At 41.3% G+C, this 22485-nt stretch overlaps 1 pseudogene; it reads right to left on the reverse strand.

Annotated features, from left to right (window-relative positions):
- LOC138809336 (myelin protein zero-like protein 3 pseudogene) overlaps window positions 1–19656 on the reverse strand; it is a 35084-nt pseudogene extending 15428 nt beyond the window's left edge.
- Between the last annotated feature and the right edge of the window lie 2829 nt (window positions 19657–22485).

A 22485-nucleotide genomic window follows, 5' to 3' on the forward strand; every position in this document is an offset into this window, starting at 1 on the left:
CCCTAACCTTCTGCAAATAAAGTCCCCCAGATAGCTTCCCCAATTTCCCTAATTTGTGTGCCCCGGGTGGGTGTGGTTTTTAAGTAAGGCTGGGGTAGTTTCAAATCCTTTGCATGACTTAGTCTTACCTGAGATTCAAGTCATTGTACTTAGTAACCTGGGAAGAGAATAATGCATTTTGGGTCTGGTTTGAATGAAAGGAATTCAGTGTCTTTGAGCTGACAGATATGGAGGATTCCCTTTCTGCCAACTGATGAGTGTCAAATAATTGAGAACAGTTCTTCCATCTTAATGGAAATTTCTCTGAGTTCTCATGCCTCATTTCAGCTCCGTTAAGTTGGGTGATCTCTAAATCAGTGGTTGTTGGTGTATGCTCTGAGGACCCTTGGAGTTCTGGAGACCCCTCTAGCTGAGTCTTCAAGATACTGCTTTGGCGGATGGCCAATAGACACATGAAGAAATGCTCAACATCCCTAGCCATAAAAGAAATGCAAATGAAAAACATTGAGATACCACCTCACTCCAGTTAGAATGGCAAAAATCAAGAACTCTAACAACAACAGATGCTGGAAGGGATGTGGACAGAAGGGAACCTTACTGCATTGTTGGTGGGAGTGTAAACATTTTCAACCACTTTGGAAAGCAGTATGGAGGTTCCTCAAAAGACTTCACATAGAGCTGCCCTATGACCAAGCAATCCCACTTTTGGGCATTTACCCAAATGTTTACAAACAAGACCACACTAAAGCTACCAGCACAACTATGTTTACTGCAGCATTATTTACCATAGCTAAGATATGGAACCAACCCAGATGACCCTCAGTAGATGAATGGATCAAGAAAATGTGGTATATGTACACAATATAATTCTATGCCTCCATCAGAAAGAATGGCATTGCCCCATTTGTTAGGAAATGGAAAAACTTGGAAAAAATTATATTAAGTGAAGTAACCCAGGCCCAAAGAAACATAGGTCCCATGGTTTCCTTTACTTGCAATATCTAGTATATGTATGAGTCAAGCGGAAAAGGTCAGATAAAGTGATGTGAGGAAAATGAACCCTTAGATATGTATTTTAATGCTTTTTTCTTTCATTCATTTGTTTCTAATGCATTTATAAGATTATCTCTTTGTTTCTTTGTATGTCCCTCCCTCACAGTATAACCCCTGCTTACACAATATTTGATGCCAATATAATTTGTGTAGGAGATGGGGAAAAATATGTCGTTTAAGGATACAGGTGGACCTGTTACAACAATGAGAAATACAAGTTGTAATGTCGAAAACGAGCTTTACAACGTTGGTGCGGGGGGGGGGGGGGAGAGGCTTGGGGGTGGCTGGGAAGGGACGTGAAGGGTAAACAAAGGAGGAGGCTGCAATGCTTGATAAGAAATGTACGCATTATCCTGCCCATGTAATTGTAACCCCTCTGTACAGTATGTTCACAAAAAAAATAAAATAAAATAAATTAAAAAAAAAGATACAGCTTCGGCAATATTATCTCCATATATGTCCACGTTCTCATCATAGAATCTAAACAGAATATGGTGTCATATAAGATGGAATACTCATAGAAGAATGTAGAGGTCTTTTATTCAGCCAGATCACAGAGATTAACAAAACTAAAATACCACCAATTTCTGTGCTTTTTTAATTTAGAAAATGTAATCATTTTTTACAAATATATTAGTGTCAACAGGACATGCGTTTCTTATAGTTACATTAAAATGCATTGTTCGGGCAGTTAACGTCCTAGGCCATAATACACTTCTCTTTCCATCTCAGTTTTAGGAAATACTAAACGATGAGCACAGCATTGACTGCACTGGAAACTACTATGGAGACAGCAGCTTACAGCTGCAGAGAATCAAGGTATATTACAATGAGGCAGCTGGTGATTGTCTCCCATCTGGCTTCCCATACCATGGCACAATAATTCCCTAAGGAAACAAGGAAGGAGTTGGTGCCTTTCTAAGGGTAGTATTGTAATTTGAATTTGGGACCTTCATCTTGTAAGTCAAGTGCTGTATCCTCCTGAGCCACTCAACCAGATATCTTAATTTTTGAGTATACTCTTGGGAATTTAAATACAATCCAAGATAAGGACTCAAATGTTTTTATTTCTTGGTATTGTTTCTAACATATTTATAAGAAGATTTCTCTGTTGCTTTGTATGTATCTCCCCCATGGTATAACCCTGTTTTCATTGGATGTGATGTTGGTATAATTTGTGGACGGGAAGGGAAAAATCAAACTGTTCACAAAGGTATGCAGGTGGACCCATTCCAACAATGAGATGTTCAAGACGTTATGTAGAAAACGAACTTTACAGCTTTGGCGTTTGGGGGGAAGGAATGTGAAGGGATAGAAGGGGAACAAAGGAGAAGGCAACAATGCTCAATAAGAAATGTATTCATTACCTTGTTCATGTAGTTTTAACCCCTCTGTATGGTATTTTCAAAATAAAAAAATTGTAAAAAAAACAAATACAACCCAATGCCATTTTATTGTGTGCGAGTCATCCTTCTAAGCTGAAAATCTTGGCACTGACCATGAGCTTCTTTTGCTAAAGGCTAATGTTCTACCATTTAAGTCACATCTCCACTACCAACTATTTTGGCTAATTTCTTGGAGATGAGAGTCTCCCAGACTTTCCTGCCCCAGCTGACTTCAATTTGTGATCCTAAATTCTCAGACCTTTGAGTAGCTAGAATTACATGCTTCAGCAACCAGAGTCCAGTTACATTGCCCTCTTTAAAACACAGATTGCATTTCTAAAAAAAATATTTTAATTCAAAATTTAAAATTTTTGGGGGGTCCGGATGTGGGGCCTGAACTCTGGGCCTGGATGCTGTCCCTGAGCTCTCCAGCTCAAGGCTATTGCTTTACCACTTAGACCACAGCACCACTTGTGGCTTTTTACTTTTTGCTTATGTGGTGGTGAGGAATCGAACGCAAGGCCTCATGCATGCAAGGCCACCAGCCACACTCAGCCACCTTCCCACCCCCAATTTTAAAATTTTAAAGAGGGATGTTCAGTCACTAATATGCATGAGAATAGTCCAAATTACAAAGTATAAACTAATTGTCTCACCCTGAAATCTATAACACTTCTGGTCTTGAGCATTTTGACTATGAATACTTAGCCAACAATGATTTTTTTAAGGTTTTAAAGTAAGAAAGCATTCTTCTGATGTAGAAAAACTAATGTGTAAACATTGTTTTAAATGATTAATATTGTCTTTCCTAATACAGACAGCCTAACTGAAGTCTACAGATTAGATTTTGAATTTTTGTAACAGTCAATGTAAAGTTCATTTAATTTTATATTAAGAGTTTCCATTCTACATTAGGGTATAAAAACAGAATCATGGAAACTTGGCTTTCGTGTGTAATAAACCAATAAACAAGTTCAAACAAAAGGATAAAGCTATTTAATTTATTTGATTTGTGGATCTACATTTTGGGATGTTCTCACCTTGATATTTTGTGTAAATATTGTTTAAGTAACGTCTAAGATTCAATCTTCTAGTTCCTTGGTTGAAAATGGTTGTGTGGGATTGTGTCACTCCTATGAACAATATTTTAGATTGTGTCTTTATTAGATCCTGTATATCCAGCAAGATGGCCAGTTTTCTTTATGTGAATGTTTAGAAAAGGGGGCATTTTCAAACTGGTATTTTATCATTTTAACTGATGTCCCTTTGGCCAACTCAGGTTAAATGGCTAATTGCAAGTAATTGCCCAAGTTTCTTCTGAGTATTTGAATACAGGGATATGCGCTATTTGATAACCATTATTGTAACATTATAAGACAAAAAATATATATTGTGTATATTTTTCCCCAGGAAAGACTTATACTTGAATTCCCCCTATATCTACTTGCTGAATAGCCACACTTGGCTCTTTTATTTTTGTCGGACATGGGGCTTGAACTCTGGGCCTAGGCATTGTCCCTCAACTCTTCAGCTCAAGGCAAGCAGCTCTACCACTTGAGCCACAGTGCCATTTCTGGTTTTCTGTTAGTTTATTGGAGATAAGAGTCTCATGGTTTTTTCTGCCCGGGCTGGCTTAGAACAGCGATCCTCTGATCTCAGCCTCCAGAGTAGTTAGGATTACAGTCATGAGACACTGTTGCCTGGCACCTGTCTCATTTTCTTGAGAAAGCTAATTGGGGAAGGGAAAGGATAGTGGGATAACAACAAAGGGAGCGGTAACAATTTTTGAGAAGAAATGTAATTTCCTTACTCATGTAACTGTAACTCCTAAATGCAGCACATTTACAATAAAATAAAATTAACAAAAAAAAAAAAAAAAAAAACAAAAGTTTCTTGCTTATAGGCGCTGGTGACTCATGCCTGTAATGCTAGCTACTCAGGAGGCTGAGAACTGAGGATCAGGGTTCAAAGCCAGCCTGGACAGGAAAGTCCCTGAGACTCTTATCTCCAATAAATCACTGAAAAAAAACCTGTAAGTGGGGCTGTGGCTCAAGCGATAGAGTGCTAGTTTTGAGCTGAAGAGCTAAGGGACAGTGCCCAGGCCCAGAGTTCAGCCAAATGACCAACCAAAAAAAAGTGGTTCTCATATTTCTTTTGCCCTGTAAGGCTCAAACCCTGATGCTCATCTTTGCCTCCTTAGTAGCTGAGAATTTGGCCACCATGCCCAAACAAAGGAATGAATATTCATGGAAATAGACAACTACAAATGTTAAAGTTGCTGAAACCTTTTGCATGTTGATTCATGCTCACGATTTCTTTTGTTTTTCCATGTCCCAAATGCTGTAATTTCTGTAATAAATGCTGAGAGCCACTTAGAATCATAAGCTCTTCCCCTAAGTTCCTTGTCAAATATAGGTATAAGTCAACACTTGTTCCCACAGGCAACAAATAAGTTCCTAGGGACATCATGGTGGACCTAGAGCCTGGAACCTTAGCCTCTGCCCAGAGCTTTAGGGCATACAACTTCATATTTGGCATGTCATAATGGTCCATGGGTCCTAACATCAAGGCACCCCAGTTCCCTTTGCTAGACAGAGCATTTATCCATCTAGATATCATCCACACATAACCCACCTATTCCAGTCCATGGGAGTCATGCACCTGGCCACTCAAACAACTCAGATCAGTGCCACTCTGCAAGCCCTCCATGACAGAGCAGCCTCTGAAGGGAAAGAACAGCCAGCAGAGATAACCTCCAGCAAGGTTTCAGGGCTTCTGATCATTTCAAAGGCCTGGCAATAACAGGGAACCACTTCAGGACACCAGAAATGAAAACACAGCAACGTGTGAGCAAGGTTCAGACAAGTGCTTGCAGCTTAGCTTCCCTCTGACGTCATTGTGATCCTGTCCCTCCTGTGAAAGTAACTACATTTCCAGTATTGAGGCAGGGTTTGTTTTTCATTTCTAGAAGTACTTAGTTGGGTTAAAATGTATCTTCCTCCACATTGTCTTTACTTACTTTACAACCTGTGTGATTTTTAGAGTCCCAGAAACATTGAAAATATTCCCTTTATTTCACCAAATTGTATCTAAAAGAATAGCAGTGTTTGCTCAGAAGAGTCCTGGATAAGATGGAGTTCACTGAGGATGAGAGAAATATAAATGACCTAGTGTCTGAGTACCAGCAGTGACAAGATTCCACTACTGGTGAAGAAGGGGAATTTGAAGAAGACTTGGTGGAGGAAGAGGTTTAAGCCTTCCCATTGCTAGCAGTGCAACGGGAGTGCCAGAGCTTGTCTACTACTTCTCAATTGAATGGTACTATCCTGAGCACTTTATATCCTGCAGTGCGGTCCTTGCTGTATATCATAATGCCTAGCCTTGTCTGTCATGAACTCACTTACAGTGAATGTCAACAAGTGGCTTTATTTTTTTGGAGGGGTCCAGTCGTGGGGCCTGAACTCTGGGCCTGGGCGCTGTCCCTCAGCTCTTCAGCTCAAGGCTAGCACTCTACCACTTGAGCCACAGCACCACTTCCAGCTTTTTTTTTCTGCTTATGTAGTGCTGAGGATCAAACCCAGGGCCTCATGCATGCAAGGCATGTGCTCTACCACTGAGCCACCTTCCCAGCCCAATGTGTGGATTTCCTTTAAATAGGATTGTTTAAAAACCCCATTTATATAAATAGTAATTGAAGTGGACCTTGAGATGAGGCCGAAGCTGGTATGATTTCATTTTGATCTAGGCCTTTGTTTTAGGGATTTTAGACTTGGTTGGCCTACTTCCTGGAATGAAGAAAATCCATCTGGTCCCCCTCCCCTTAACAAACTAACCCACCCTTGACCAGTTAAAGACTAACCCATAAAACAGGTTGTAATCTGGCTCCAACTGTTGACATCACTTGCTTACCATAAACCCTGCCTTTTGCACATGCTTACGTTAAACTCTGCCTATTGGCCACCTGTGTGTGGTCTGGTATTACTGTACAATCCTTTGTTTGTGTTATGATCCCAATGGTCAACTGAGGGTGACCAGGCTTAACCTCATAGGTTTTTGCCTTTAAAAACCAAAGAATGGGGTCACTAGGGGTCCCAGTATCAGCTCCCGATCCTGTGCTGTGGCTCTTACTGGTCACAGTAGGAACTTCCTCAATAGAGTTGCATCTTTGTTAACAAGTTTGTTGTGGTGGGCTCTGTCACTGTGGATGACTAGGTGGGTTTGCCTGCCTGAGTAGGGGTCTTCCTACTACATTTAATGGGGATCATCCAGGATAGAGTTCTTAGCTGCTCCAAACTGAGGGGGATTGAAGTCCCAGGCATGGAAGACAGTGTGTGGGCACTCAGCTGTTGGAGAGAAGTTCTGAGAAAATCCTCAACGTAAGCGCAGTTGACCTAGATAACGAAGTCGCCAGAATGAGGTCAAAAGTTGAATGAGTCTGAAAGCAAGAGAGTCCCCTCCAGCCAAGGAGGTCCAGGGACTCCTGGACCCCTCAATTCCACCAGTCTTAGCAGTCCTAATTGGATGGGGGCTTGCTTGTGGAGAAAATAGGTTGAGAGAAAAAGTAACTTTTGGTTTTGGGATCCCTCCTCATTCTGTGTATAATCGTTTCTGTCTGTGTCTCATTGTGCTTTTGCTTTTGCTTGCCATGTTTGTAATTGGATTTACTTTATGGGAAAAATATGGGACAAAGTAAGTCCACTCCTGGGACATCCCTAGACCTTGTCCTACTTCATTTTAAATATTTCAAAAAACAAACAAACAAACAAAAATCCCTGCTAGTTCTACTTTTGTAACTTGCTTCTTTGTCAATTATGAAAATGACTCTGACCACCTGCAAATGTCCCCAGTTAGATCTCAGCCTCAGGCCTCGGCTGAGGGTATGAGCATGGGGACAACCTGCCAGTCTGAGGGGACTTCTTTCTCTTGACCCAAGATGACAGGGAATTCTCCTCTGTCTTAGAAGGCCCCTGGGTCAATGTTTGCAGGAATCTAAAAGAAAAATCCTCCGGAGGTGAGCAAATGGGGTTCGAGTCCCTTGGTGAGTGAATGGTGGTGAGATATTGCCGCATTCACTGAGATCTGATTTTGTCTTTGTGGCCACTTATCTGTCTTGTTTACTTTGGTGTGTTTTCTGTTCTATGTTTTCTGAGGTAGGGAAGTTCTGGGTGCGAGTTGCAGGCTCACTCAGCAGACTCTGGATTCAGCTTCCTAAGTGGGAGCAGCACAGAGTTCTGGTAAGGATGAGATGGGGCCGATTAGTCCCCAACTCAGACTTTGGTTCTTCTCTTGTCCTGTTTTAAAATTGGTTCTAGTTTTAAATGAGGATTCTTAGTTTTTGTGTTTGTGTTTTTGTTATTTATTTGAACATCTCTGGGAGAATAAAAGTTCCAGCCTCCAGCTAGGCTTAATCAGACCTGCTTTATCCCCCTCTGTGAGGCATGGAAGTTTGATGGACTAGCTTGGTCTCCTTCAAGCCTCAGACTGAATTTTCTCCCTATGGAGGTTGCCTGAGGGGAGGGTGTAAACTGCTGTGAGCCTGGTTGAGAGACATTCAGCTGGTCCTGTTTAGTTTCAGGTGACCCCCCCTCCCAGCCTTCCTCCAACTAAAGGTATTCAAAAGATTATTTGGTGAAATGCCTTAGGAAACATTCAAGCCCTGGGAAAATGAAGCTCAACAAAGGTGTTAAAAAAAAGGAAAATCTTGTCTTAAATTCTTGTTATCTGAAGATTTTAGAAATTGTACGTACATGATGTTAATTTTTGTGCACTTTAAGATCAGTGTGAGTGTGTTTTTTATGTGTGTGAACATGTTCAAGATAAGAATTGTCAGCATATCATAACAATTGGGTACGTTTAAGTTTAAAATTCAAAAGGTTCTGAGGTTTGGATATTACCAAATATTTTGAAGAATCTTTTAAAAAAAAGCATAAAATGCTTTTTAAGGATTATTTAACTTGAAAATTAAAAATCTGGTATTTTGAAATCTAATATTTTAAAATGCACAAAGCTGTTTACACTGTAATCAAGTTATCTGCCTTAACAAAAATGTATTGGCTGGTTGAGATTTAGTTCCCTTGGTTAAAATTTGTGGATAAATATTGGAAATACAAATATAAAGTTAGTTTAACACTGTCAAAGACGTTACCTGTACTGTCTGTTTAAAACTGTGTATTTCATTCAAGAACCAAGAGAAAAGAAAGGGGAAAAACTTAGAAGCCAACAAAAGACCTATCTTTAGGGGTGAGGCAGAAATGCAGTTCAGCTGGTCATATATGGTGGGACAGGTTTGGGGGGGAGTCCACAAATGGTGAGATGGGCCCTGGGAGGAGTCCACGCATGGTGAAAGAGGGCAAGCTGGCACAAACAGTTCATCTAACCCTAAAGATTCAGATTGGGTGTGTACCCATTCCATAGGAGGAGCCAAGTGGCCCATCTTTGTTCTATCCCTTTTCCTGTAGCTAGACACTGGAAACATGATGGTAAAAATTAGTGTTGTGATGATCTGATTAGTATTCCTAAAACTGCTCCTTGGATGTTTAAAATTAAATTAAAGAGGTGTTATAAAGAGAATTAAAATTTTATTTGTATAATGTGAATTGCTTTCAATAATCTTCTACAATTAGGATATGTTTTTACAAGTCATAAAGGTGTTAAGTCTAGCTTCTTGGTACAGTGATGGTGATTGCAATTCTTGCATTAGGGAAAATTTATCATTTGTGTTTAAAAGTTTTATTGTATATCTGTTTTAAATCAAGCAGCCAGGAGACAATGAATGACACTTGGCCTCAAGATTTCAAGGGATCTTTGTGAAATGCAAATGAAAACTAAAGTATAAAGTATTAAAAGGGATTGAGAAGAGGCTTAAAAAAGTAGGAATTGATTTTTGGATATAAAGTTTAAAAGTAAAATCATTCTGAATATTTGCCCCAAAGTGCACAAAGGAAAAATTAGGATTACCAAAATAATTTTGCTATTCCAGTTTGCTCTTATGTTTGTTTGTTTTTTTAACAGTTTCCAGCAAGCCCAGAGAAAAGCACAGAGGATTTTACAAGTTTGTCAGTTGTAACTCTGGCTCTTAATAAGTTCCAGGTAAGAGCATGCTTAAAAGTACTTCTATGTTGAAAACCATGTTGCTTTTAATTGGAGTAAAGTGGTCTTTTAGTTTAAATAGGGATACAGGTGGACCCATTGCAACAATGAGATGTACAAATCGTTATGTGGACAAATGAACTTTACTACTTTGGTGTGGGGGGTGGGGGGGATGGAGAGGAGATGGGAAGGGGAAACAAAGGAGGCAACAATGCTTGATAAGAAATGTACTCATTTTCTTGCTCGTGTAATTGTAACTGATCTGTACGGTATTTTCACAATTATATATATATATATGATTCATTGATCTGCACACAGGTTCAAAGCCATCCCAGGCAAAAAAAAATCCCTGCAAGACTGTCACCTCTAATCAGCCATCAGAGTGCTGAAATTGCAAGCAGAGTGGCTTTGGGACTCAAAGTGGCAGACTGCTAGCCTTGAGCTGGAGAGCTGAAGGACAGCAATCAGGACCCAAGTTCAAGTCCAGCAACCAGCTAAGGGAAATGCCAATGTGGGATTTATCTCAGTGTGGAGAAGACACTCCTGGGACAAAATCAATGGAAGGGCATCCAGAGGCAGTAAGCCACTGCTTGGGTGGCAGAAATAATGTCATATCCTAGAGTCATTTGTGCATGGCCCTTCACAAATTGGTCAGAGCCAGGAGGTTATGAGAAGATAGTTTGTAAGCATTCCTAATGTCCATGACTAACTACCTTGTAAGGGACATTAACTTGCCAATCCTCTGTGATAGTAGTAAAGAGCTAAAGTTATAAATTGTGAGGGATAGTTTAATTCCCAAGTCCTGTATGTGCTAAAAGCCCTAATTGGCATTAACTGAGCTGACACCAGCCTCATGAAATTCATCTGTCCCAAAAAAATGGGGGGATTATAAAACTGAGTGTGTTTCTATTGACATCTTTCTAAAGGCCTGCACAGATAACTTAGGCATTGTAAGGTCATGAGAGATCACATTCGTAAGTCATCCAGAAAGATGCTTTTGCAAACCAGTGTGCTAAACAAGCTACACTGCTGTAGCTGGAGAAATGGTCTGTAGAGTTGTCAAAAGTTAAAATATTGTTCTTAGTGAAATCTTACCCTAGTAGCCTCTTTGTAAAATAAGCTAAGCTTATAAGTTCCTGGCAAGGTAGGATCAACGCCCCTCATGTCAGCTTGAAGAACTTACAGAAGATGGACCTTCGCCCATAACCCCCCTTTTAAGAACAAGAGTCCAGAGTCCATTTTGGAAAAATGAGGCAAAATATATAAAATAATAATTATTATTACTTTTTAGAAAAAGGTATAAAGAATAGTGTTAACAGGTGTGCAAAGGTGGAGACTGCATCTGTCAGAGATGATTACATCTAAGTCTTCTGTGTCTGTTTACCAAAATATCTGATTAGTAAAACGTTTGTCACTTTGGTAAATTATTCTAGGCTATTGTCTAAACAGTATTAAAAACCAACGGGGCCACAGCCTGCCAAGCCTATGTAATGTATCCTTAACCAGTCTGTGTAGGAATTTGCAACCCAACACGAGTGTGACAGTCCTTTGGAGCCACTGCTGCTGCTACAGCCTGACAGTCACCTGGAGAAAATCTACATAGTTACCCTGACCACCTCCACTGTGGAAGAAGTAGACCGAACTCCTGTCTGATTTCATCACCTGATACTGCATCACGGTTGAAAGCTGCTAAAACTAAGATCTTGTGGGACATTCTAACCTGGACTATCCTGAGTAGCAGTGAACAGCTAAGTACCTCTTCGCTCTTGAGTTCAAGCAGTTAATCTGATAGCTTCTAATAGATTACAAAACCCACCATTTCTAAAAAGAAATTGATTATATGTGTATGTAGAGGAGCCCAGTATGACCCCTGCTGTTACGCTCAGATGAAGTGTTGCTCAAGCAAGGCCAGAGGCTTGTCAACATACAGACAACACTTGTCACCATCTAAGCAATAATAGCTGAACCCCATTATAATGTCATCCCTCTTATTGTTCTCCTCCCTGATATTTTCAAAACTTTCCATAAATGTGTACAGACTTGCAGCATCCAGTGCTGTGGAAGGAAGGGTTGTTTCTGTTAAGCATGCTGCTGCCTTCTAAAATTACAGAATCTAAAGGAACAGTGGAGAAGCAGGGATCCCACTGAAAAAGAACTGTAACAAAATTAAAGCTTCTTTCTAACATTGAAATGATGGACATTGCAGTTTCCTATCGGCAGACTTACTGACTTACACACAGGAGGACGAATGTGCATGTTCTGTGCAAGAGTTCTATCTGTTCTTTGCCACCACCATGTCCTCCTCCACAATGTGGCGGCTTAGATTGGACTTCATACTTGGAATTTCTTTCAAAGTTAGAGTTCAGGCAGCCAGTGACTTCTCTAGTTCCTGCATTTAAACATAAGAAAGATGATTTAAAGGAAACCTTAAATCAAGCTGCTGCTGTTCTCACACATATAAGCAATTCCTTTGTTTAGACTCAAGGGGAGGAGGACCAGTCAAGGAAAGGCACCTTAGGAATGAGAAACAACCCTGGCCTCTTAAAGACCTACCTTGGTGGTCAGCCTCAAACCAAGTTGCTCTGAAAGGAACATTTATTCCTGCTCCCCTTTTCATTGCCTCAATTATCTCCCTAATGTTTAAATAACTCACTCTGGTATAAAATATAGGTCACCACTTCAATTTAGAGGACAGTGAAGTTAATATTTAGTTGAAATTTATTTAATAATGCTATATATATATATATATATATATATATATATTTAAAAGTTGATAGATAGGTGACATCTCCTTTTAATAAAACTAAAAAATGTATTGAAGTAGTCATCACATACAATTTCTCTTCAACAGTCATTATTTTTAGGCTAACTTTCTAAATGAAAGAGTATAAGACTTTTTAAAAATATAATTAGTGCAGATATATCAGCCAAAGTTTCATCGGCCTGTGGATACACAATTTGTTGGTTTGTCTATTTTTCTTTGTGGTGGCTATTAGGAAAAGTAGGAAACTATCCATAGTGATACCTGGCATTTTTTTTGCTGTATTTATTTTAATTTTTTGTGCTGATCCTGGGACTTGCACTCATTGCATGAGCACTGTCCGTAAGCTTTTTCTGATCAAGGCTATGACTTTAAAACTTGGGCCACAGTTCTACATCCAAACTTTTGGTTGTTAGTTGGAAATAAGACTCAGACATTCTGTCATTGGGCCCAACATCAAACTGAGGTTCTTTTGTCTCACCCTCCAAAATATCAAGGATTATAAACACGAGCCACTGTTAGTCATATTATGTGTTTTTTAAAGAATCTGTCAATAATAATAATAGAAAACTATTACTATTACTAAAGGCTCAAACCTGTAATCCCAGCTATTTCAGACCTAAGATAGATAGGATCATGGTTTAAAGCTTGACTGGTCAGACAATTCAGAGTTTGTTATTTTTTTAACCCGTTGGCCCCAGGGTTTAAATTCAGGCCTAGGCACTGTACATCAGTTGCTTTTCATTAAGGCTAGTGCTCTACCCCTAGAGCCACAGTGATACTTGCAGCTTTTCCTGAGTAGTTTATTAGAGGGAAGAGGTAAGGAGACTGCACAGTTTGGCTTTGAACTGCCCTCCAAAACCTAATCCTTGAAAATAGCAAAATAGTGATGCTTACCATCAATTAAGCAGCAAAAAAACCCCTGAAGATATGGCTCATTTCTTCAGTGGTGTAGTGTCCACCCTGCTTGGAAAAAGTTACAGAAATTCAAGCCTCAGTGTTGGCACCTATGTACACAGAAGCATGAACACACATACATACATATAAAGGTCCTATACACAATTCCATGGGATGAAAAAAGAGGTAAAAAATGCTGGGAAGATGGCTCAAAATATTAATTTAAATTAGGAAAAAAATAAATAATTTCAATTGTTAAAAAAATACTACCACAGCCGGGTGGCAGTGGCTCATACATGTAATCCTAGCTACTCAGGAGGCTGAGATCTGAGGATTTCAGTTCAACTCCAGACTGGGAAGGAAAAGCCCATGAGAGCCTTATCTCCAAGCAACCATGCAGAAAACAGTAGTGGCACAGTAGCTAAAGTGGTAGAGCACTAGCCTTGACATGAAGAGTTGAGGGTTTATTTAGCACCCAGGCCCAGAGTTCAAGCCTCCTGACCAAGAAAAACAAACAAAAAATCTGCCATAGCTGATTGTGACTTAGGTGGTAGAGTGCTTTCTTCCCATATAGAGGTATGAGTTCAATCCCCAGTGTTGTTCATACCAAAACAACCCAAGAAAAGCACACTAAGAACTATGTAACAAAAAATACAGCTTACATTGTAAAGAAAATTAAAACTTAGAAATATAATTGAGTAGAGCTAAAAGGAGAACCATGGCTCAATTGTTAGCAGCAATACACAGCATCAAGTAGGTATTAATTTCCATCAAAACAATCTAGACATTGAATCCAATACTATGATAAGTCTACACAGCAATTTGTATAGATTGGAGGCACCATCAATTAGGAAAAATAAGCCTTGAGGAATGGCAGACAGGAACTCAAAAAGAAACAAGACATTTAGAGACATGCAAGCACATCTTCTTTGCTTCTAAATACACCCTGAGAAACAACAGGCTGCATTCCTCATTTTAAGGATAAACAGCTGTTGTATGGCAAAATGTATTTTCTCCTGGAAGAAATATACTAAAGAGTGAGTCACCAAATAAATAATCAAGAATTCAAAAGGTTTAACACCAAGAGTGAAAAAGACAAAATAAACAATTACCTGCATGACTTTATGACAGACTTTGCTTTATTAGAGAAACTCCCCTGATGTCAAGCAGCTCTATGCTTCTCTCTGTGACAGCACCCACATACTGAGTGTGCTTCTATCTGTCTGTTGCTGTTTGTTTGCTTGCTTACTCAATAAAGCTATGCCAACTTTTCTTGCCATGGTGACTTCTCTGGAAATTCTTATTCCGTGACCAAAGTCAAGGACCTTAAGTAAAGAGAACCTAGTTCTGGAGGGAAACTTTAAAAACCCTCACCTAGACCCAGTGACTGTTGCTTCAAATACTTAAGAGCTGGGTGGGAGTGTAGCTCAGTGCTAGAGCACTTGCCATCCACGCAGAAGACCTGGGTTTGGTCTCCAACAATAGAGGAAGGGAGGGATTCTGAAAGATCAAAGACCCAAAGAATGAGGAAGAACAAGTGTGGACACATCACACCTGAAATGAAAATTTATCACACTGAAACACAGTAATCAAGACAGTCTGATATTAAAGCTGAAGAAACACAGTAAGTTAATAGTAGAGAAAAAAGAACCAAACCTACCTGGGAACTTGAGATCAGATACTAGATTATGCAATAAACAGCCACTAGGATAGCTAGCTATCTATATGAATAAATACAAAGTACACCATTACTTAAATCCTTTGCAAACAATTCCTAAAACAAATAGGGACGCAAAGGTAGAAAACAACTCATGGAATTTTAACGAATAACAAGTGAGTGTTTTAAGAATGGAAAATTATTTCCCAAAGGAAATATAAATAGGAAAATACCAACAAATTTGTGTATATTACAACTTAATATCTATTATTCAGTAAGTGACAGCAAGAGATAAAAAGCCAAGTTCTATTAACATCGAAGACACACCTCACAACCCCTGCACTAAAATTGGGTTTCTACAGGTCAGGAAGGAAGAAGAACCACTTACGTGGATCAATGGAATAGAATTAAACCTCAGAAATGAACACACAGATCTATAGCCACCTAATCTTCGATAAGGGAGATAAAAAAATAGAATGGAAGAAAGACTGCATCTTCACTAAATGGCAAAATTGGTTAATCACCTGTAGAAAACTAAAGCTATATCTGGATATATCACCCTGCAACAGAATCACCTCCAAATGAATCAAAGGCCTCGGAGTCCGAGCAGACAAACTAAAAACATTAAAGTAGGGAATAGGAGAAACCCTAGTTCTTCTTGACACAGGTCAAAATTTTCTTAAAGAGACCCTGAAACACAACAAATCAAATAAAGGTCACACAAATGGGATTGCATGCAGCTGTAGAGACTCTAAATGGCAAAGCACATAGCTAACAAGATCAATAGGAAGCCCACGTATTGGGAGATCTTCACTAGCCATAAAACCGAGAAGGGTCTCATATCTAAAATATACTTGGAGCTCAAAAAATTAAATTGCGCCACAAAAAATAGTCAAAGAAACAACTGCCCAATAAATAAGTGGGCTAAAGCCTTATAGAGAAACTTGTCTAAAGAGGAAGTAACAATGGCCAAAAGAAACATGAAGAAATACTCAACCTTTCTAGACATAAAAGAAATGAAAACAACATTGAGATTCCACCTCACCCCAGTTTGAATGGCTATAATGAAGAACTCTGACGGAGGCATAGAATTGCATTGTTTATATATACCACATTTTCTTGATCCATTCATCTACAGAGGGGCATCTGGGTTGGTTGTATATCTTAGCTATGGTAAATAATGTTGCAATAAACATACTTGTGCTGGTAGCTTTAGTATGGTCTTATTTGTGATCATTCAGGTAAATGCCCAAAAGTAGGATTGCTTGGTCGCCGGGGAGCTCTAGGTGCAGTTTTTTGAGGAACTTGCATACTATTTTCCAAACTGATTGAATAAGTTTAAACTCCCACCAACAATTGCCCCATTTTTTTTAGTAAATATACTTTATTCTCCTCTGTATTTGCTCTATACCTTGTTTTACAAAGTTATGAAGTTCACAGCTTTATGCCAAAATGTAAGAAGACTAGGCTTATTTGTTTATAAACATTTTTGCAGTCAGGTGTCATCTGAATTCTTCATTTGAATCCATACTCAATACTGAAGAAAAAAATCAGAAACCAAGGGTACTGGAGTAGAGTAGTGCTGTGGCTCAAGTGGTAGAGTGCTAGCCTTGAGCTGAAGAGCTCAGGGACAGTGCCCAGGCCCAGAGTTCAGGCCCCATGACTGAAAAAAAAATCAATTTCATCAGTATTTTGAGGCTGGGAAGGTGCCTCAGTGGTATAGCGCATGCCTTGCATGCCAGAGGCCCTGTGTTCGATTCCTCAGCACCACATAAGCAAAAAGAAAAAACCGGAAGTGGCACTGTGGCTCAAGTGGTAGAGTGCTAGTCTTGAGCTGAAGAACTGAGGGACAATGCCCAGGCCCAGAGTTCAGGCCCCATGACCGGACCCCCCCCCCAAACAAAAGGGTGGATGGACCCGACTGAGCAAGTATGGAAGTGCTTTGTGCTCCGCCAAGTTCTATGTGAGAGTGGATGTGCGACCATCCTCTAAACCAAAAAGCTCTGCTTCCCACACAGTATCTGACTTCACCTACTGCCCTAAATGTGTGGTCCTGCTGAGCCGCATGGTGACCAGGGTTTCCCAGATTTGCTCTGAATTCAAGATTTTAATGCAGCTGAACTGGAATCAAATTGGGGTCGAAGGGGGAAAGGTTGTTGAAGACAGTTCTCCTATTAAGAAAAATACTGCCTCATTTTTTAGGAAATGGAAAGACTTGGAAAAAATTATGTTAAGTGAAGTAAGCCAGGCCCAAAGAAACATAGGTCTCATGGATTCCCTTACTTACAATAAGTAGAATATGTCTGAGACAAGCAGAAGCAGTCTGACAAGTTGAAGTTAGTCTAAATGAGTCCCAAGATAAGGACTCAAATGTTTTTTTTTTCTATTATTTCTAACATATTTAAAAGATGATTTCTTTTTTGCTTTGTATTTCCCTCCCCCATGGTATAACCCATGTTTTCCCTGTAGTTGATGTTGGTATAATTTGTGGAGGGGAAGGGTAAAAAAATTGTTTAAATAGGGATACAGGTGGGTCCATTGCAACAATGAGATGTACAAGATGTTATGTTGAAAAACGAACTTTACAACTTTGGGGGGCCAGGGAGGGAGATGGAGGAAAGGGATAGTGAGGGGAAACAAAGGAGGAGGCAACAATGCTTGATATGAAATGTACTCATTACCTTGCTCTTGTCATTGTTATCACTCTGTACGGTATTTTCACAATATAAAAAACTTATTAATACAAAAAAGAACTCTAACAACATATGCTGCAGGGGATGTGCCCAGAAGGGAGCCCTACTGCATTTTTGGTGGGAGTGTAAACTTGTTCAACCACTTTGGAAAGTAACATAGAGGCTTCTCAAAAGACTCCACGTAGAGCTCCCCTATAACCCAGCAATCCCACTTTTGGGCATTTACCCAAATGATCACATACAAAGCCATACTAAGGTTACCAGCACAACGATATTTATCACACCATTTTTAACATACGCAAGATATAGAAGCAGCCCAGGTGCTCCTCAGTAGAAGAATGGATCATGAAAATGTGGTATATACATACAATGGAATTGTATGCCTCCATCAGGAAGAATGATATAGCCCAATTTGTTAGGAAAGGGCAAGATTTGGAAACAAATTATGTTAAGTGAAGTAAGCGAGGCCCACAGAAACATAGTTCCCATGGTTTCCCTTATTTACAATAATTAGTATATGTCTAGGACAAGTAGAAAATGTCAGAAGCTATGTTCTTATGATCTGATAAGATGAAAGTATGTGAAATGCACCCCAAGATTGGGACAGATGTTTTTTTTGCCCTTAATGTTATTTTTTCTAACGTACCTATAAGGTACCATGTGATTTTTTTTTGTTGCTTTGTATGTTCCTCCCCCACGGTCTATCCCATTTCACTGTATTCGATGTTGGTATAATTTGGGGAGGGGAAGGGAAAAAATCAAAATGTTTAATAAGGGATACAACTTGACCCATTGTAATAATGAGATGTACAATACACTGTTAAAAAATAAACTTTACAATTTAGGCAGGGGTTAGGGATGTATAGTTGTGGAAATGGGAGGGAAGGGATGGTAGTGAAAAAACAAAGGAGGAGGCAAAAATGCTTGATGAGAAATGTACTCATGTACATTTCTTTCTTGATAAGAAATGTACTCATTACCTTGTTAATGTCATTGTTACTCTTCTGTATGGTTTTTTCATAATATAAAAAACTTATTAATATAAAAATAACTCTAATAACAGATGCTGGAAGGGATGTGCCCTCATGTAATTGTAAACCCTTTCTCATGTAATTGTAAACAATCTCTACAGTATTAAAAAAAGTAAAGAAAAAGAGTTCATCATGTTCTGTAGCAGGTGGATCACTGGTTTGGAAGGACAGAATCTTTGCAGGCTCTAAGCACATAACCCAGGGCAATGCAGTCTATAGCCTGGAAGCGAAGCCTGAAATACTCTGCGTATGGCCTTCCTTCCCTTGAAACCACAATTTAATAGGAAGAGGCAAATGTGTGTACCTCAAGCTTTGGTATGCACAGTTACAATCACATACACAAAAAACCCCACCCGGGGATTATTTCCCAGAAACGAGGAAGAAGGGCCACAAAATTGGTGTATCTGGGATGAGAGTAACTGGGACTACTGGGAGGAACCAGAAAGATGCAGTCCACAAAGTGAAGAACAGTTAACTGGGCTCCACCTCGGGGCAGTCTGCAAGACCTGGCCTTACTTCTCCTAGGTCTAATGTGGCACCTGCCTCGCGACTTTGGCACAACCTGCATACATTCCAGTAAACACATGCATTAATGCACAAAATCCGTTACCAGCAATTTGTTCCCTCAATTGTAGAGTGGAAGGGCACCCACTTATGTCAGACAGGGACAGAAGGAGTGTTGGTTGAGGAGGACAGTAGCATCCACAGTTCCAGTACTATAACCTTGGGATACACAGACCATGGTGGAGAAAGCAAGTTGGGGAGGGGAGAAACTACAAGATCTGGCCTCCCTTCTCTTGGTCCTGTTGAGCATCTCCAGTTCAATCTGGCATCATGTCTGTGTGTTCGTATGAATGTATACACAGGGGCACAACCTTTCTCCCAAGATCAGTTTCTAAGTAGGGGTGATGTGGTCCACTTACCTCGAAACCAGGGCATGTGGGATGGCACCATCACTTGGAAAGAAACAGACCAGAAAGATGGAAGCGTACCAGGTGAGGATGAAGAGGTCCATATGCAGAACCTCCTTGTTGCAGTTGAAGCTATAGTGGGTTGTTGATTGTGGCAGCATCCCCAGCTCTTGTCCCATAATCCCCAGGAAAACAGGCCACAGCCAAGAGAGGAGGTGGAACAGATGTTATAGAAGCCTCAGAAGAGGGGGTGGAACCAAATTTTCTCAAAACAGGGCTGGGGCTGTTCTGAAATTTCTCCCACATGGGTCAGGGTAGAAATTACAAAACAAGGAATGAAGGAGAGGGGCTCATGTACCTTATGTGGTCCTCTGAAGATAGCTCCCACAGCTGGGCCCACATTGAGCAGGAAGGTCATATGGTGAAGCTGAAGATCCCTCAGGCTCCCCTAGTGGCTGTGCCAAGCATAACACCAGTTGAGAGAGGGAGGCAAGGGCTGCACCTCCAACCCCATAAATGCCAGTGGACATGGGGAAAACAAGGAACCCGAAACTCTACAAGTCATAGCTGGGAAGGGATGCTGAGAAAACTCTGAGCCAGGGCCTTCCTTCTCTGCGGCCACCACAACTGGATTCAGACCAGTCTGGCACCACTTCTGTGTGTTGTATGTGAACACATGCATGTTCCTTCACCTGAACATATTTTCCCACAGGAAGGGCTGAGCCAGGAGGTGGACAGGGAGGGGGGGTGGGGCACTAGGGTCAAGAGGTGAGTGGGGATAAGGGTGGGCAGGGAGAGGGGTACCAGCTGGGAGGAGTTAGGCCCCACTTTCATTGATTCAGGACTGTTTAGGTATGGCTCCTGCCCATGGCCCCAAAACTGACCAGGAAAGTAGAGGTCCCACATGGTCAGGATAAAGAAGAACCAACATTAGCTCCAGTACCAGCAGATGTATGGGAACTGAGCAACCAAATGTGCTACAAGGTCAAAGGTGTAATGGTGGACAGGGAAGACTCTGATTCCCTGCTTTCCTTCTCCAACGACTGTGTTGCCTTGGTTCAGTCCAATTGCATCGTCTACTTACGTGCATGCCACACACATCCTTTCACACAGGAAGGGTTGGGATGCGGAATGGTGGGAATGGGTGGCAGGGGATGTAAGGGATGGGGGATGGAGTGGGGAAAGCAAAGGGTAAGGCAGGCACTTGGGTGAGGAAGCATGATTTGGGGTGGACAGGGGAAACAATTGGTTTTGGGAAGGTGAAGGACGGTGTAGGGTTGCTGATGGGCAGGGGGATAATGAGGAAGGGGACCCCAGTGGAGAACCTAGCAATAAAAAGGGGAGAAGAAGAGAGATTCAGCTCACTTAACACTTAAGAGCCCTGTCCTAGGGATGGCTCCTGCTGGGGGGCAGAGGAGAGAATGGAGAAGAGGGCAATGTAAGGGGGCGAGAGGAGGGGGACACTACATTGAATCTTGGTCTTTGGTGATGGCTCCAGCAGTTAACTGCACAGTGTCCTTGAAAGTGGAGGTTTGCTGGCTGGTGATGCCTAAGAGGCACTGGGGGGACCATGTCTCTGCAACAGATGCAGCACCAGTTAGGAGAGGCAACATCTTTCTCAGCTCCAATGCCTCAAGAAGTTGCTTCATAACAACAGGTGACTACTGAGGGCATGACCAAGAGGGGATGGGGGGTGACTTCTAAGTCCCTATCATCCTTCTATGGAGGATTTTCATTCCCTCACCCACAAATCTTCCTACACTGAGAAGAGTGGGGGCGGGTTGAGGGTGAGGTTCACACCATCAGTGGTGGAGAGAGAAGATTAGAGGGAGTTGTGCCCCTTTACCTTGAAACTGGGTCTTGTAGGGTTGCCTTTGGCAGATGGGTCCCAACACCCTTAACCCAACTAAGGTTTTTGGGGCACTGGAGGGCAGAGAACTGGGCAGGGGTGGCCCATGTGTTGAGGGGACAGGGGTGGGTGTGCTGAGTGGTAGTCGAAGTGGGATTCTGGCAGGGGATATTGGGGCCCAGGAAGAAGGGATGGGCCACTTCAGTTGAAACTGGTCTGAGATGGGAGGCTCCCATAGAGGAGCAGAGAAGAAAATGCAATAGAGAGGGGTTTAGGGAGGGGAGCTCTCTCACCTCAAATCAGGGTCATCATGGGATGGTGCCCACAGCTAGGCCCACACTGAATAGGAAGATGGAGGTCCACACAGTGAAGGCAAATATCCCTCAGGAAGGCACAGAACTGGTTGAGGAGATGGCTGTGAGGTCTGCATCTCCAGCCCCACAACCACCAGTGAACTCAGGTAAACCAGAGAGCCCTGGGGCTGTCCAGGCTTAGCCAGGCTTAGCCAGGCATGGAGGAGGATCAGAGTCTGACCTGGGCTTTCCTTCTCTGTGGCAGCCATAGCTCATGTTTGGAACATTCTGGCACCTGGCATTATGTAGTAAGTGCTGGACATAGGCACATCCCCTTTCCCATGCCTGTGTTCACACGGAAGTGGAGGGCCAGGCAGTGAGGGCTGTGAGATGGGTGGGTCAGGAGAATGAATGGAGCACTGAGGGGTGTCTGACATCAAGAAGGGGATTGATCCAAAATGGGGGGTAGAGCACATAGCAGGGTGGAAGGCTGGGAAAACATGGGGAGGTAATGGGCAAGGTACGTATCAGAGTGGAGGTGTTAGTAGGGGAGGAAGAAAAGGGGTTGGGTCCACTTAACAGAAACAGTGCTGTCCAGTAGAGTTCTCTCCATGTGCTGTGTGCTGTGCTCATCTGTGATCTGTCGGAGGTAAGCCCAGCCTACTAGAGTCCCCATGCCCCAAAATATAGACTAAAGGAATGAAACTCCATCTAACTATTCACCTGGCAGGGCAAAACTCTCTGGCATCCTGGGAAAAGGTTTGTAGTAAAGACCAATTCATAGAATAGCACATATCTGGGGTAACAGTTTAATATTACCTATACCCATGAGACATAGTTAATGTATAAAATGTATTCAAGTGATA

Source organism: Dipodomys merriami, unplaced genomic scaffold (genome assembly GCF_024711535.1).
Source record: "Dipodomys merriami isolate MVZ:Mamm:240054 unplaced genomic scaffold, mDipMer1.0.p SCAF_492, whole genome shotgun sequence".
NCBI classification, from domain to species: domain Eukaryota; kingdom Metazoa; phylum Chordata; class Mammalia; order Rodentia; family Heteromyidae; genus Dipodomys; species Dipodomys merriami.